The sequence below is a fragment of the Nyctereutes procyonoides genome, unplaced genomic scaffold (genome assembly GCF_905146905.1).
Source record: "Nyctereutes procyonoides isolate TBG_1078 unplaced genomic scaffold, NYPRO_anot_genome, whole genome shotgun sequence".
NCBI classification, from domain to species: domain Eukaryota; kingdom Metazoa; phylum Chordata; class Mammalia; order Carnivora; family Canidae; genus Nyctereutes; species Nyctereutes procyonoides.
In genome coordinates this window covers 65,424,531-65,441,088 of record NW_026575146.1, presented here as the reverse complement: position 1 = coordinate 65,441,088, position 16,558 = coordinate 65,424,531, and the positions used below count along the sequence as shown (strand labels likewise).

Here is a 16,558-nt window from a genome sequence, read left to right as displayed (position 1 = left end):
TAAGGTAAAGTGAATTCTGGAATTTATTTTTGTGTCCTCAAATAGTGTTTACCACTAGGTTTTTACAAAGAAATCACAGGGTTTATTTTGTTATTTAGGTTTTTTAAAAGCATGCTGTGTTTCAGGTGATGCTTGGCAGTACTGTACAAATCTTGTCTATTATTTGAGACACTGGTATGTGAAACATGGCAGACTGTATTTGGGCCAAGATTTCATCTTGTTACTGATCTTTTCCATATGTTTTCTATTAGTCTTTGTTCTTAAACCTCAGGCTTCCATACTAAGTAAGAGAGAGCAAATATGTGAATTTTTCCAAGAATTTAAGTTTATGTGCCCTCACAGTTCTTTTGGAAGATGAACGTAAAATCAAAAGCTTAATTTTCATAGAATTCTTCATTTAACACTGTGATGTGGACTTGTGATCATGATTGTTGTTCATGTTCCTAACACATGTGGAAAGAATATTTATCAGTAGATAGCTGGAGTACTTAGAATCACATGTCTAGGAAATCTGAAAGAGGTGGATGGTATCCAGGAAGTTTAGGTTGGGAGGCAGGAGAGTATGGGGAGCACTGGTTCAAGTCAGACCTTATAGGAAAAGTAAACGTTCTAAGTGATTCTGATAGTTCATTGTTTCAGTTTGGTGCGTATAATTGCAGCAATTGAAGAGAGAAGTCCATTGAATTGATGTAAAGTCTAAATTATATTCTATGATGATAATTTGATTGAAGTAGATATAGTACCTTTATAGCTGAGTTAACTAGTGCTGGCGGAAAAAGGCCAAACAGATCTGCTTAGTTGTGGAAATTTAGGGAGTTTTTCATTATGCTCATTCAGCTAACATTTATTTAGCACCTGATTTGTTCAAAGCAGTTTAAGTATTGGGGACTCAGCAGCACAACTGCCTGTTGACATGGAACAGGAAAACAGAGAATAAACATATGAAGTGGTGCAGAGCACAGTGAAGAAGAATAAAGCAAAAGATGAGTGAGCATGAGCACAGTGTCAGTTCTCACCCTCCTTCTCTGGAACAGAATGGTTACCTATCTGTGTGGCCAGTGGAGGAGCCCAGTGTCTCCCTGCTGGAGGGAGGGTACAGATAAGAGGGTGCACATGGTAATAGGTCAGAACTGGAGACATCGACATGAACCCATGTTCAGCTTAATACATACACTGGTGGCTCCATCTAGAAATGTCTGTAGACATGTGTGTGTACATGGGCGGGTGTACACACACCTGTCTCCTTGCCATAGGCTGGGAAGGCATAGAGGCAGTGACTCTCCAGCAGCAGCAAAAACCCAGCACACAGATCTTGGCTTCTTCTTCTTCTTTTTTTTTTTTAAGATTTTATATATTTATTGAGAGAGAGCGAGTGCACATGCCAGGTGTGGGGTCAGAGGGAGAGGGAAAGAGAATCTCAAGCAGACTCAGCGCTGACCACAGAGCCCCCGGTAGGGTTCAGTCACAGGACCCTGAGGTCATGACCTGAGCCCAAATCAGGAGTTGGATGCTTAACTGACTGAGCCACTCAGGTGCCTCCCAGATCTTGGCTTTTAACACCTTCTGCAATTAAAACAAACAAACAAAAAGAAACAGCCTTCTTGAAGAAATGGCTGATTCCAGGACTGGGGCATGGAGCATACAAGATGAGCCTTGGATACCTTACAAGCACCAGAAAGTAAGGAGTTGCTAAGAAAGAAAGGGATATGGGAAATCTATGTACCTTCTCAGTTTTTGCCATGAACCTAAAAACTGCCTTAAAAGATAAAGTCTATTTAATAAATTTTTAAGAAAGGAAGTTAGTATTTTAGGTAGTTTAGCAGAGATCTGAGCATAGTGAGGGAGCAAGCCAAGTTGGTATCAAAATGGAAAAGACTGTATGGCTGGGGCTGAGTGATTTGGGCAGGGAGAGGGTACACTTGGAGAGGCAGCCAGCGCCAGCATCATGGTCATCATAGGCTTCTGACATGCGTGGAGGCCTCAGCCTCGTGGCGTTCCACATGAAATCACGTTTCATAGGAGACACACTCGACTGCTTCTGTCAGAGCCTTCAGGCAGCCCTACGGAAGTAATCCAGTACTAGCCACCACTAGTGCCCAGCGGAGTCTGTCTTTGTCCCTCTAACCCGTGTGGGCTGTGAGGAGTGTCCACCCTTACTGCTTTCCATTTCCCACATTGTTCTCTTTTCCCATAAATGATGTCCCCGTCCTAGTTTCACCCAAGGTCTGATGTAAGCCAGAAGGTTGGGAGTTGTTGAAATGAGCGCGTCCCAAAATGTGTAGGAGACCCATCAGTGTGTGAATTGCCAGGGCTGCTAATTTAAAACTCAGGTGGCAGCAGTTCTGTACCTCAGACCCACAGAACCAGCAGCTCTGGATGTCCCCCAGCAACTTATATTTTTAACAAATGTCCCAGGTGCCATGAAAACTTGAGAACCACTGATCTAAATCACCTTCTTTCCCTCACTTTCAAATTGGATCTGTTACTGAGTCCTTTGAGATCTAGCACAGCAGTATCTATTTGGTATGGTCTACCCTGCCACCATCTTTTTTCCAGGGACTGACACTTCTCCCTCAGATGTTTCAGTAGTCTCTTGATTCATCTCCCTGTGTTCTCCTTCTCCTTCTCCACTCCATTATTCATTTTAGACTTATTAAAATAAGTCTAATTGTACAGAGCTTTTGCATAAAATCCTCTGGTGTTGCCTCATATTTTAAAATAAATTCCAAACAGGGGCATCTGGGTGGCTCGGTCGGTTAGACTTTCAATGTATCCACACCATGATCAGGTCATGATCTCATAGTCCTGGGACGGAACACTGTGGGACCCCACGCTCAGCAGGAAGTTGGCCTGAGGATTCTTACTTTCTCTCTCTCTCCTTCTCTCTCTGCCCCCCTCCCCTCACCCTATCTCTCCCTAAAATAAATAAATAAATCTTAAAAATAAATTCCAAACCTAAGGGCACCTGCCTATCTCGGTCAGTAGAGCATGTGACTCGTGATCTCTGGATTGTGAGTTTAAGCCCCATGTTGAGCATAGATCTTAATAAATAAATGAATTAAATGTAGTGTTTGCTTATTTATTTACTTAATTAAAAAACTAAAAATAAATCCCAAACATGAACTTCTCCTTTGGGAAAACCCTGACAGCCTACCTCTTGCCTGTTCTTGTCCTTGGACCAGTTGACTTGTGTGTCTGGGCTGCTTTCTGGCCTCAAGCTGCCCTGCTCCTTCCTGTTCCTTCAGATACTAGCTGGATGTCCTACAATTCAACTCAATTCTGACTCTGTCTGCCCAGAGTTAGCATCATATGCAACATGTTAAGGACTCAGTCCCACAAAACTGCCCCACTTTGGGTGCCAGTCACAACTAGGTCTCCAGTTTCCCACTGCCCCCTCTGTAGGGTAGATTATTTGCTATAACGTCTCACAGAACTCAGATGCTTATGTTTATTGGTTTATTATTTAATGAGGAACGTGGTCAAGGATACAGGTGTACAGCCAGGTGAAGGGATATATGATATGAGGTCTGGAGGGGCCCTGAGCCCAGGAGCTTCTGTCCCCTTGGAATTGCGGTATGCTCTACTCTCAGCTCATGGATGTGCCTGCCAACCTGAAATCTTTCTGAACCCTGTACTTTAGGGGGTTTTGTGGAGGCTTCCTCATGCAATTGTGATGGATGAATTAACCCAATCTCTAGCCCTTCTCCTTCATCAGAACAGAGAGTGGGTAGAGGGGCTGAAAGTTCCAAGCTTCTAGTCCTGGCTGGTCTTTCTCATGACCAGCCCTCATTCATAAGCCATCAGGGAGTCCACTCCTTGGACTCCCTTGGAGTCCACTCCAGAGTCCCCTCCTTAGAATGAATGATATTCCCGTCGCCTAGGAAATTCCAAGTGGTTTTGGAGCTCTGTATCAGGAACTGGGGGCAGACACCAAATATGTATTTCTTATGTCATAAGGGTACAACCACAAAAACTACTGGAGCTTCTGTCTCCAACCACCAGGTTCCCATCCCAGCGGCCACTGCTAAGGACCACCACACTGTATGACTCTAAGGATACTTCTCACTCTGTTAAGACCTTTGGTAGAATATAGTGTTGTCATTTTCTTGTGAATCTTTCCAGAGATATCTGATATACCCAGAAGCAAATATGTATATTTAAAAATTGCCATTTTTTAAAAGAATTCTTGCATGAAATTTTCAGTGTTTCTAGGTCTTTGCTTAATACATTGATGCAGTTAATAACACTTTGTATGTCATTGCACATCTGTGCAACTATATTTGAGGGTTACATCTGCAGGCTGGGCATACACGTATGTAATTGCTCTCCACAGAATGCCAAGGGCCTGTGTAAAATCCTCCTTCGTGTAGTGTATCAAGGTTTTGTCTTTGGTGATCTGCTAGGTTAAATGACTCTTACTGTGAGTCTGTTTGAATCTCTCTCGTATTTTACAGCTGTGTTTGCTTTTTTCTGGAGCTATCTGTATCTTTTGCTTTTCTTTCCTGTTGTGTTTTATAGGTCTTCTCTGAGTTTTAGGATTTCTCTATAAGGGAAGTTAGGTCTATGTGCCGTCACTCAAAACCATTGTTTTCTAGTTTATCATTTGTCTTTGGCTTTGCTCTTGACAGTCTTGCCACGAAAACTTTATATTGTTGAGCTTTGTGTCAGAGTCAGATTTACCTCCCCCACTTGTACATGTTCAGAAAAGTTTTCCATTGGTTTGCACACTGTCTTCTAGGACCACTGTTGTTTTTTTATTTTGTCTTGTTTTTTGTTTTTGCATTTAAATCTCTGCTTTGTTAGAATTTATAGTTCTTGTAAAGTGTTACCTCCTGTTTTGTAGGCAGCTCTGCCCATGTCCCAGCAGCATTAATTGAACAGCCGCCTCCCCTGTCCAGTGTGAAAGCCCCCCCGCCTCCCCGTTCCCACAGCTGATGGAGTCGTTTTTGGACTTTTCGTTCTTTTCCCTTGAGCTGTCTGTTAACTATCAGGTTATTTTATAAAACCATCCTTAATGTGGTCCCTGGTGTTGACTTATCCAATACCTTGCATTCTATTATAATCAGTACTCCTTGATAGATTTTGTTTTTTAGTTAAAATGTTATTTTGAGATAGTTATAGACACATACATTTGTAAGAAATAGTACAGAGAGGGGCATCTGGGTGTCTCAGTGGTTGAAGATCTGCATTTGGCTCAGGGCATGACCCTGGGGTCCTGGGATCGAGTCCTGCATTGGGCTCCCTGCAGGATCCTGCTTCTTCCTCTGCCTATGTCTCTGCCTCTCTCTCTCTGTCTTTCATGAATAAATAAAATCTTTAAATAAAAAAAAAGGAAAAGAAGAGAAATAGTACAGAGAGATCTTATGTATGCTCTGCCCAGTTTCCTCTAATGATAACATTTTGCACAACTGTGGTATGTTATCCCAACCAGGATATTGAGGGTGATACAGTCGAAGAGAGAACATTTATGATCCCTGCAGAGATTCCACATGTTCTGCCTTTATAGGCACAGAAATCTTTGTTTTTTTTTTTCCCTCCCATCCCTAGCTCCTGGCACCTCTAATCTGTTTCTAAAATTTGTTCAAGAATGTTATAAAACTGGAATAATGTAATGTGTAACCTTTTGGAATTGACTTTTTTCACTCAGCATAATTCTCTGGACATTCATCCAGGTTGTTGATCAAGTTGTATATTAATAGTTCATTCCTTTTTATTAATGAGTACTATTCCATCATAAGGATGTGCACAGGGATCCCTGGGTGGCGCAGCGGTTTAGCGCCTGCCTTTGGCCCAGGGCACGATCCTGGAGACCCAGAATCGAATCCCACATCGGGCTCCCGGTGCATGGAGCCTGCTTCTCCCTCTGCCTGTGTCTCTGCCTGCCTCTCTCTCTCTCTCTCTCTCTCTCTCTCTATCATAAATAAATAAATTAAAAAAAGGATGTACACAGTTGGGTTACCCCCTCATCTGTGGAAGCCCATCTGGTTGATCCAGTCTGGGGCTATTCCTAATAAAGTTGCTGTTAACAGTCATAGACAGGTTTTTATGTGAACATCAGTATTCATCTTTCTCAGGGAAATGCCTGGGAGTGTAATTGCTAAGTCATATGGTAAGCAAATGTTTAGTTTGAAAAAATTTTTCGGAGTGACTACACCATTTTAAATTCCCACTCACCAAGAATGAGAGATCATACACCCTCCTCAGCATCTGGTGCTACCTTGAAATCAGAAAGATTCCTCCCTTTTTTTCTGAATTGTTTTGGCTCTTCTGATGCTTTTGCCTTTCCACATAAGTTTTGGAATAATCTTGTCTATATCTACAAAAAGTCTTGCTGGAATTTTGATAAGACTGAAATTAAACCTGTATATCAAATTTTGCCCTTTTTTAAATGATTTTATTTTTAAGTGATCTCTACAATGAATGTGGATTTTATAACCCAAAGATCAAGGATTACACTGTTCCACCAACTGAGCCAGCCCAGCACCCCTTGCCTGTTTTTAACTAGGTTGTTTGTTTTATTATGAGTGTGAGGGTTCTTTATGTATTCTGAATACAGGTTCTTTTATCAGATATACGGCTTGCAATCTTTTTTTCTTCCCATCCATGACAGAGATTTTCATTTTCTAAATAGTGTCTTTTGACATACACATTAATTTTGTAAAGCTCAAATTATATATTTCTTTTATGACTGTTTTATGGCTTTTGGTGTCAAGGCTAGAATTAATTGGCTAAACGGTTAAAGATTTTTTATGTTCTCACAGAATTTTGTAGTTTGATCTTTTATATTTAGGTCTGTGATCTATTTTGAGTTAGTTTTTGTATGTATTGTGAGGTCAGGGTCTGAGTTCAGTTTTTGTACATCAATATTCAACTTCTGAGGACAGTATGTTGAAAAGATGATTAATTACCCCATTGAGTTACCTGGATATCTTTGTCAAAAATCTATTAACCATGAATGCAAACGTTTGTTTCTAGATCCTCAGTTCTGCCCCATTGCTGGCTTCCTGCTTATAGCAGGTTTACAGAATATTGTGCCATTAGGTATCACACACCCTCGAACTTTGTTCTTTCCCCAAATCATTTTCATTATTGCAAATCCTTTGTGTTTCTCTGTGATTTGGGGGATTAGTGTGTGCATGTGTACCTTCATAAGTTAACAGGATGATTGAGTGCTGGTATTGGAACATGGCATCTAAAATGTTTACTTTGTTGTTGCCATATGTATGGACTTGGTAAATGCTAGAGGCTGCTGTTTGTTTGTTTTTTTTAAAGATTTTATTTATTCATTTATGAGAGAGAGAGAGAGAGAGAGGCAGAGACACAGGCAGAGGGAGAAGCAAGCTCCGTGCAGGGAGCCTGATGTGAGACTCGATCCCAGAACTCCAGGATCATGCCCTGGGCCAAAGGCAGGAGCTAAACCGCTGAGCCACCCCAGGGATCCCCTGGGTGTTTTGTTTTGTTTTGTTTTTCTTGTAAGAGCTTACAGTCTTGTGAGGATACTTAAGATATTTTATAAGTATACAAAGCATAATGCTGCTTATCGAATTTTTCACATATTCCATTCCTTTGTTTTCCTAAGTGTATTTTTTACTAGACCATGTATGACAATTTCTGCTTCTAGATAAGTGTCATTGTTTACCTTTTTAAAATGTGAAAGTAGGGCAGCCCGGGTGGCTCAGTGGTTTAGCGCCACCTTTGATCCAGGGTGTGATCCTGGAGACCAAGGATCGAGTCCCATGTCGGGCGCTCTGTGTGGAGCCTGCTTCTCCCTCTGCCTGTCTCTCTCTCTGTGTCTCTCATGAATAAATAAATAAAATTTTTTAAAAAAATAAAAATAAAATGTGAAAGTAGTGTTTAACACTATTTTAAGATATGTCTAGTTCTTATCTTTACTTTCAGACTTCTGCAGCATCTTAGAATAAGACTGCCCTCCCATGGTGAAAATTAGGTAACCTGTCTAATATCTAGAAATATCTAGAAATGTATCTTTTTAAAGATAATGTGAGGAATTAGAGATAGGCTTTTCTGTGGACTCAGAATGGACAAGAGTCTGTAGAATCCCCATAGTTGTAGGATCACAGCTGCTAACCAACCCCAGAGGCTTGTCAGGAGGTATAAGGACACCTATTCCCTCAGGGGAAGCGGCTCACTCATCCTAGAAATTTAAATGAGGCTGCTTTTAGATCCAAAGTTCTGTCATTCCCTTTGTTCTGTATGCCACCTTATCTTTGTTATTTGTGTATGCCACCTTTCTGTTATTTGGAAGAGACCACTTCATAGCCAACCCTTTGCTTTAATTCCATCTTAGAATTTTTGGAGTCCCCTTTGAGACTTGGTAGTCGACATCCTCTGTGTGTTCTCTGTGGAATTATATAATATTGCTGCAAGTACCCTTTAGGTGAGAGGAATGCATTCATTTCTTCAGAGTACTGAAATGATTAGACATATGGATTAGAGGAGTATCTATGGACCCAGGAAGCAGAACTGTCTTTACTTTTGTTTACTCAGTTTAACAGTTATGAAGAAAAATTATAAAAAGTTTTTAAGGAGAGAGCTGTGCTGCTGCTAGTGAAGTTCTGATTAGAGCAGTGAGTTAGTAAACAATGTTTACTTGGAGAGGTGGAAGTGTGGACTGGGAAGGGCGCAGGAGAGCCTTTGGCATGATGAGCATGTTTGTGTCCTGGTCCACATCATGTAACACACAAAAATTAACTGAAAATGGAACACAAACTTAAAAGTAAGAGCCGAGATTCCTGAATATTAGGAGAAAGCATAGATGTCAGTTTTTATGACCTTGGATTAGACAACAGTTTCTCAGCTGTGACACCAAAAGCACAATAAACAAAAGAAATTTAATCAAAACCAAAGTTTAATTTTTTTTCTGTGCCAAAGGATATCATCAAGAAGGTAGAAAAACAACCTAGAAAATGGGAGAAAAATATTGCAAGTCAAATGTCTGATAAAGGACTTGGGTCTGGAATAGATGGAGAACCAGACAGCTTAGTAATAATAACAGCAACAACCAATTTAAAAATGAGTCAAGGGGGATCCCTGGGTGGTGCAGCGGTTTGGCGCCTGCCTTTGGCCCAGGGCCCGATCCAGGAGACCCGGGATCGAATCCCACATCAGGCTCCTGGCATGGAGCCTGCTTTTCCCTCTGCCTGTGTCTCTGCCTCTCTCTCTCTCTCTGTGACTATCATAAATAAATAAAAATTTAAAAAAAATTAAAAAAAATGAGTCAAGGATCTGAACAGATATTTCTGCAAAGAAGATAACAAATGATCACTAAACACCAGAAGAGATGCTTCACATCACATCACCAGTCATCAGGGAAATGCAAATCAGAACCATAGTGAATTACCACATTGCAGTCTCTCTAGCATGGCTGCAGTGAAAAAGGTGAGTACAACAAAAATAAATGGCGAGACAGTCACTAGTGTTGGTGAGGGTGTGAGGAAATTGCAACCTTTGTGTGTTGCTGATGGGAATGTAAAATGGCACAGCCACTATGGAAAGTAGTCTGCAGTGCCTCAAAAAGTTCAACACAAAACTACTGTTTTACCTGCCAGTTACACCTCTAAGTATGTATCCAAGAAAAAGGAAGACAGATGTCTACACAAATCTTGCAATGCACCAGTATTTATAGCAATATTATTCGTAATAGCCAAGGAATGGAAACAACTTGTATGTCCACCACCTGATCAGTAAATGTGGGCTGTCTAGATAGTGGCATGTTACTCAGTGATAAACACAGCTGCAGCATAGATCTTGAAAAAAGCTGAGTAGAAGAAGCCAGACACAAAACACTACATCCTGAATGATTCCAAAGTATCCAGAATAGGAAAACCCAGAGAGCCAGAACGTGGATTTGCAGTTACCTAATGAAGGAGGTAAAGGGTTTCTTTTTGGAGTGATGAAATGTTACAAAATTGATTGTGGTGATGATGCTAACCCCAAATACAGTAAAAACCATTGAACTGGGGCACCTGGGTTGCTCAGTTGGTTAAGCATCCAACTCTTGATCAGGGCCCAGGTCATGATCTCAGGGTATTGAGATCCAGCCCAGTGTGGGGCTCTGTGCTCAGTGGGACATCTGCTTGAGATTCTCTCTGTCCCTCTACCCCTCTCCTTATTTGTGCACATGCATTTCGTCTTTAAATCAACCAATCAATCAATCTTAAAAAAAAAAAAGAACCGTGTGCTTTAAATTTGTGAATTGTATGATATGTGGATTGTTTCTCAATAAAGCTGTTATTAAAATAGCATTGGAAACATAAATGAATAAGATTGGCTATGAGTTGATAAGTTTTGAAACTGAGAAGTACATGGAAGTTCATTATATTGTTTTGTCTACTTTTGTTCCTATTGTATATTTTCCTGAACAAATAAGACTCAAGATACAAGTCTTTTATTTATTTATGTATCTGTGTATCTATGTATGTATGTATGTATCTATCTTCTTTTTTAAGATTTTACTTATGGGATGCCTGGGTGGCTCAGTGGTTGGGGATCGAGTTCTGCATCAGGCTCCCTGCAAGGAGCCTGCTTCTCCCTCTGTCTATGTCTCTGCCTCTCTCTCTCTCTCTCTCTCTCTCTCTCTCATGAAAGTATAAATAAATCATGAAAAAAAATTTTTTGTGTGTCTCTCATGAAAGAATAAATAAATCTTTAAAAAATTTTTTTACTTATTTGAGAGAGTGTGTGTGAGCAAGTGGAGGGGGAGGGAGAGGGAGAAGCAGACTCCCCACTGAGCAGGGAGCCTAAAGTGGGAGCTTGATCCTAGGACCCCAGGATCATGACCTGAGCTGAAGGTGTGAACAACACACTCAACTGACTGAGCCCAAGACGCAAGTCTTAATATCAGGACTTCATGACCTGTTGTGCCCTGCATGGAAAGCTATGAATGGCACATTGCTTTTTGCCTTGACCTAATTTGTCCCTGTGTTTCTGCCTCTTCAGCCCCCTGTACACTCTTCCTCTGTCCGTGGAAAGGTTCATCTTAAAGAGGTTCTCTTTATTTCCCTGTTCACACCTGGAAAAGCACACCTTGCTTCCCCGCTCCTTAGCTGAATTGGGAGGAGAGTCTTTTTCAGAGATCCCCAGATCCTGTGATAAAACTGTCCTCAGTCTCCACGATAACAGTGAATGCCTTAGGGGTGCTGCTCCCAGGTATTATAGAGCACAGGGCCCACAGGAGAGCTGGGGTGGGGTGCTGCCCCCTGGGTGTTGTAGAGCATATGGCCTGTGGGAGAACTGGGGGAACTGGGTGTTGCCCCTGGGTGTTGTAGAGCATATGGCCCACAGGAGAGCTGGGGGGACAGGGTGCTGCCAGGTGTCATAGAGCACAGGGCCCGCAGGAGATCTGGGGGTATGGGGTCCTGCCCCTTGGGTGTCGTAGAGCACAGGGCCTGCGGGAGAGCTAGGGGGACAGGGTGCTGCCCCCTGGGTGCGTAGAGCATATGGCCCGCGGGAGAGCTGGGGGATGGGGTGCTGTCCCCTGGGTGTCGTAGAGCCAATGGCCTGTGGGGGAGCTGGGGGGACAGGGTGCTACCAGGAAGAGATGTGCAGGATGAAAACACATCATGTTCTTATGGTGAGGATAAAAGTTTTTCCTTTGCCCTCAGTGAGTTAATTCAGAAACCTGTATTGAGCCAAGGCTGTGTGCTCACCTTAGGTGCGGGGTGAACATAGATGAGGAAGCAGTGCTTGTACCCGGGATGGCTAAAGCCCTCTGGAAAATGTGAGAAAGACCAAGGGAATAATCTAAGCTAAGTTAGATTGTGATTAGTGCAAAGGAGAAGCACACAATATTAGGGAGATTTGGGTGGGGTGTGAGAAACACCTCTGCTCTGGTCGAATCCAGGAAGAACTAGCGAGTGATTTATGACACAGACATTTGAGGTTTTGTATGATTTTGGTGAACGCAAAGATGGCATGAACAAGTACAGAGAAGCCAGAAAGTACAGAGTATATTGGAGAAACAGTAAGTTATCTTGGGCTGGGGCATAAAACGATATTAGCATGGAATAAAAAGTTTAAAGATCATTGTTTGAATAGATGAGGTTAAGAGTACATTTGTTGTGATGAGCGTTGATAATGTATTAGAATTATTGAATCACTGTATTGTATACCTGAAGCTAATGTAACATTGTATGTTAACTACTGGAAATAAAATTTTTAAGAAATAATAATATTTTTAGAATCCTTATTTTCAAATGGAGATCATGGGACAGTCCTGAAAGGTAGGTTAAGAAGTTTTTGTAATTCAGTGATCAGTGAGAACAATCTTAGGCTTTCGACGCAGGGACTGACTGTAATGAATCCAGCCTGCATGCAGGTCTGTTTGGTGGGTCATGTTAGGGTTGGATTGGCAAAATGAGTCCAGGATCCCATTTTAATATTCCACCTAGAAAATGAAACCGTTGTGAAATAGTGCATGAGAATGACCAGGAGGGACAGGCAAAACGGCAGGAATAACCCGAGCAACTGGGGAAGAAAAGGCCAAGAGGGATGGTGAGAATCTGAGGACATTGTTGAGGATTGATTTTGTTGGAGTGTTCAAGCTCCCGATGTTTGGGTCTGCTATTAAGAGTTAGTTACTGCCCAGCAAGGCCCACATTTGAGAAGTGGACTCCAGAGTTAAAGGTTATGGCTGAATAAGTAGAAATAGACAAGACTGCTAGGGGGCAGAGGTAAGAGGCCAACAGAAGAATATTGGGGGATGCTAGTCATGAAAGAGCAGCCTGGAAGATGGGGTCTTGGAGGCTAAGTAGCAAAGAGCCTCCGGAAGTAAGCAGCCTACAGAGTTTTGTAAGAATGAGAGCTGATCGAGGAGTGTGCCATCAAGGGTAAAGGCCAGGACCCAGCCCTAGATCCATGCCAGATGTTTAAGCTTGTTTTCCAGTTTCCACACCTAAAATACAAGTTAGTAGGTGCAGGTGAAAATGTTCTTTAAGCACCAGTTAGTATTGTTCAAGGTTATTCACACAGTATGATTTTATGAAAAGAGAATTGGTAAGTCAGGTACAATAGGTTGAGGACCATGTGAGCATAGAGGTGATGAGGACAGAAGGAAGGCATTTCTTTCCAAGGAAAAAAAGATGGAATTTTGAAGGAAAGAGAAATAATGCAATAGTTTAAGGAGGAACACAATTGATTTTAAAAAAGCTTTAGTGGTGCTTTTAGCTTTCATGCTGGGGTGGTGCAGCATGTTAAGCATCCAACTTTTGGTTTCAGCTCAGGTCCTGATTTCAGGGTTCAGACCTGCATCGGGCTCCACCTTTGTCACAGTGTCTGCTTAAGATTCTTTCTCCCTTTCCATCTGTGCCTCCTGCTCGTGCTCACTCTCTCAAATAAATAAATCTTAAAAAAATAATAAACTTTAGTTTTGATGACTTCAAGTGATTTTCAAAAAGTATTATGTTTTTTTCCATAAGTTCAATGATTATTTTTATTATACTATTTGGGAGAAAATATGGATGCATGGATGGTCTTTGAGATTTTTTCTATCTTGAAGTCCTTAATAAACCCAGTAAGTTGTAGTGATTTTTCCCCAAATTTTAGTGGATTTAAAGTGAGTAATATTTTGTGTTTACCGTAGAATGGGTTTGTGGAAGAAAACTTTAATTCAGTTTGGTTGTTTATGATTTTTACTAGTGATTCATTTTTTGGTAAGCTTACAACCAAAAGTGGTTAGCAGCTGTAGGATGAAAAACAACATTAACAACAGGAAATTAACTGCAGTGATTTCAGGAATCATTTCCCACATTTAAAAATTTTTGTTCTTTTTAGAAAAAGATGAGCTTAGCTACTTTAAGCTCTGCTACTGAGATAATAGACTGATCTGTTTAGATGATTCTAACCTTTTTTTTTTTTGAAGATTTTATTTATGTATTCATTCATGAAAAACAGAGATTGAGAGAGAGAGAGAGAGAGAGGTGGAGAAGCAAGTTCCATGCAGGGAGCCTGACGTGGGACTCGATCCCAGGTCTCCAGAATCAGGACTTGGGCTGAAGGCACTTCCAAACCGCTGAGCCACCAGGGCTGCCCAGATGATTCTAACCTTAATATTAACCTTATTAATAGTATTATTACTTTTAAGACTTGGATTCCTACTATTTCAGTGAACATTTGACTTTACTTATGTTCTTATAAGTGGCTAAATTTTATTTTTATGATATATTATAGAAAAATGAATTATTGAATTGATATATTACTCATATTTGATGAACATTTATGGATTACAGAGCAGCTTAACATACTTTTTAAAAATTTAAGTATAGTTGGGACGCCTGGGTGGCTCAGCAGTTGAGCATCTGCCTTTGGCTCAGGGTGTGATCCTGGGGTCCTGGGATTGAGTCCCACATCGGGCTCCCCACACGGAACCTGCTTCTCCCTTTGCCTGTGTCTCTGCCTCTCTCTGTAGGTCTCTCATGAATAAATAAAATATTTAAAAATAAATACATAAATAATAAATTTAAGTATAGTTGACACACAGTATTCTATTCGTTTCAGATGTACAACATAGTGATTTAACAAGTCTGTACATTACTCATTGCTTACCTTGGTAAGTGTAGTCACTGTCTGCACACATTATTGCAGCATCATTGACTACATTCCCTGTGTTGTGCTTCTCATCCCTGTGACTGACTTATATTATAACTGGAACTCTGCACCTCATCCCCTTATCTGCTTTACTCATCGATCCACCCACCTCCCCTCAGGCAACCACTAATTCATTCTTTGTATTTAAGTCTGTTTGTTCATTTGTTTTATAAGTCCATACATAAGTGAAATCATGCAGTGTTTGTCTTTCTGACTTATTTTACTTAGCATGATACCCTCAAGGTCTGTTCATGTTGTCAATTGTACAATATCATCGTTTGTTATGGCTGAGTAATATCCCGTTGTACATATACACCACATCTTTATCCATTCATCTGTTTGACATGTGGGCTGCTTCCGTTTCGTGGCTATTGTAAATCATGCTGCTGTAAACACAGGGGTGTGTATATCTTTACAAAAAAAGTTTTCTTTGGGTAAATACCCAATAGAGGAATTACTGGATTATACGGTATTTTGACATTTAATTTTGAGAGACTTCCATACTGTTTCCCATATTGGCTACATGAATTTACATTCCCACCAAGAGTGCATGAAGGTTTCTTTTTCTTCTCCTCTTCACCAACACTTATTATTTCTCGTCTTCTTAATTCTAGCCATCCTGACAGGTGTGAGGTGATATCTCATTATGATTTAGCTTTGTATTTCCCTGATGAATAATGTCGAACTTATTTTCATGTGTCTGTTGGCATTTATATGTCTTCTATGGAAAAAAAATCTCTCAGGTCCTCTGAGTATTTTTTAATAGGATGGTTTCCCCTTTTGGGTGTTGAATTAAATAAGTTCTTTATATATTTTGGATGCTAACCCTTTATTAGATATATCATTTGCGAATATCTCCTCCCTTGGGCAACCCCGGTGGCGCAGCGGTTTAGCGCCGCCTGCAACCCAGGGCATGATTCTGGAGACCCTGGATCGAGTCCCACATCAGGCTCTCTGCGTGGAGCCTGCTTCTCCCTCTGCCTGTGTCTCTGCCTCTCTCTCTCTCTGTGTGTCTCTCTCATGAATAAATAAATAAAATCTTTAAAAAAAAATATCTCCTCCCATTCTGAAGGTTGCCTTTTCGTTGATGGTTTCCTTTGGTGTGCAGAGGTTTTTTATTTTGATGTAGTCCCAATAGTTTGTTTTTGCTTTTGTTTTCTTTGCCTCTATATTTATAGACATGTTGCTATGGCCAATGTTCAAGAGATTACTGCCTTTATTTTCTTTCAGGAATTTTATGGTTTCAGGTCTCAAAATCAAGTTTTTAATGCATTTTGACTTTATTTTTGTATATGGTATAAGAAAGTGGCCCAGTTTCATTATTTTTTGCATATAGCTCTCCTGTTTTCCCAGAACTGTTTATTGAAGGGACTTTCTTTTCCCTGTTGCATATTCTTGTCTCCTTTGTTTTAATTGACCATATAAGCAGCTTTATTTCTGGGCTCATATTTTTTTCCATGGATCTGAGTCTATTTTTGTGCCTGTACCATACTTTTTTAATTAGTACAGCTTTGTGTAGTATACCTTGAAATCTGGGATTGTGATACCTCTAGCTTTATTCTTTCTCAAGATTACTTTGGCTATTTAGAGTCTTCTGTGGCACCATGCAAATTCTAGTTTTGTTGTTGTTCTGTGAAAATTCATATATGTTTTGTAATTTAATCTAAATGGCAATCTTACTGATAAGTATTGTCATCACTACCCTTTGTCGACCAGGAGACAGACTCAAAGAGATTGTGACTTGCCAGTACTATAAATGGAACTGGATTTCTGGTTTTGTTCCTCCAGCTCAAAGCTCTACATCCCTGGAGTCATCCTGTCATATCACTACTGGTGGTTAACTTTTATTTTCTTTATTTTCTTTACTTTTTTAAAGTAGGCTCCACACCCAACATGGAGCCCAATGTGGAGCTTGAATTGATGACCCTGAGATCAAAACTTGAGTTGAGATCAG

At 40.7% G+C, this 16,558-nt stretch overlaps 1 protein-coding gene across 3 annotated transcripts in view; it reads left to right on the top strand.

Moving 5' to 3' along the window:
* CENPP (centromere protein P) overlaps positions 1 to 16,558 on the top strand; it is a 218,957-nt gene that overhangs the window by 95,873 nt on the left and 106,526 nt on the right. The gene's annotated exons all lie outside the window — the stretch shown is intronic.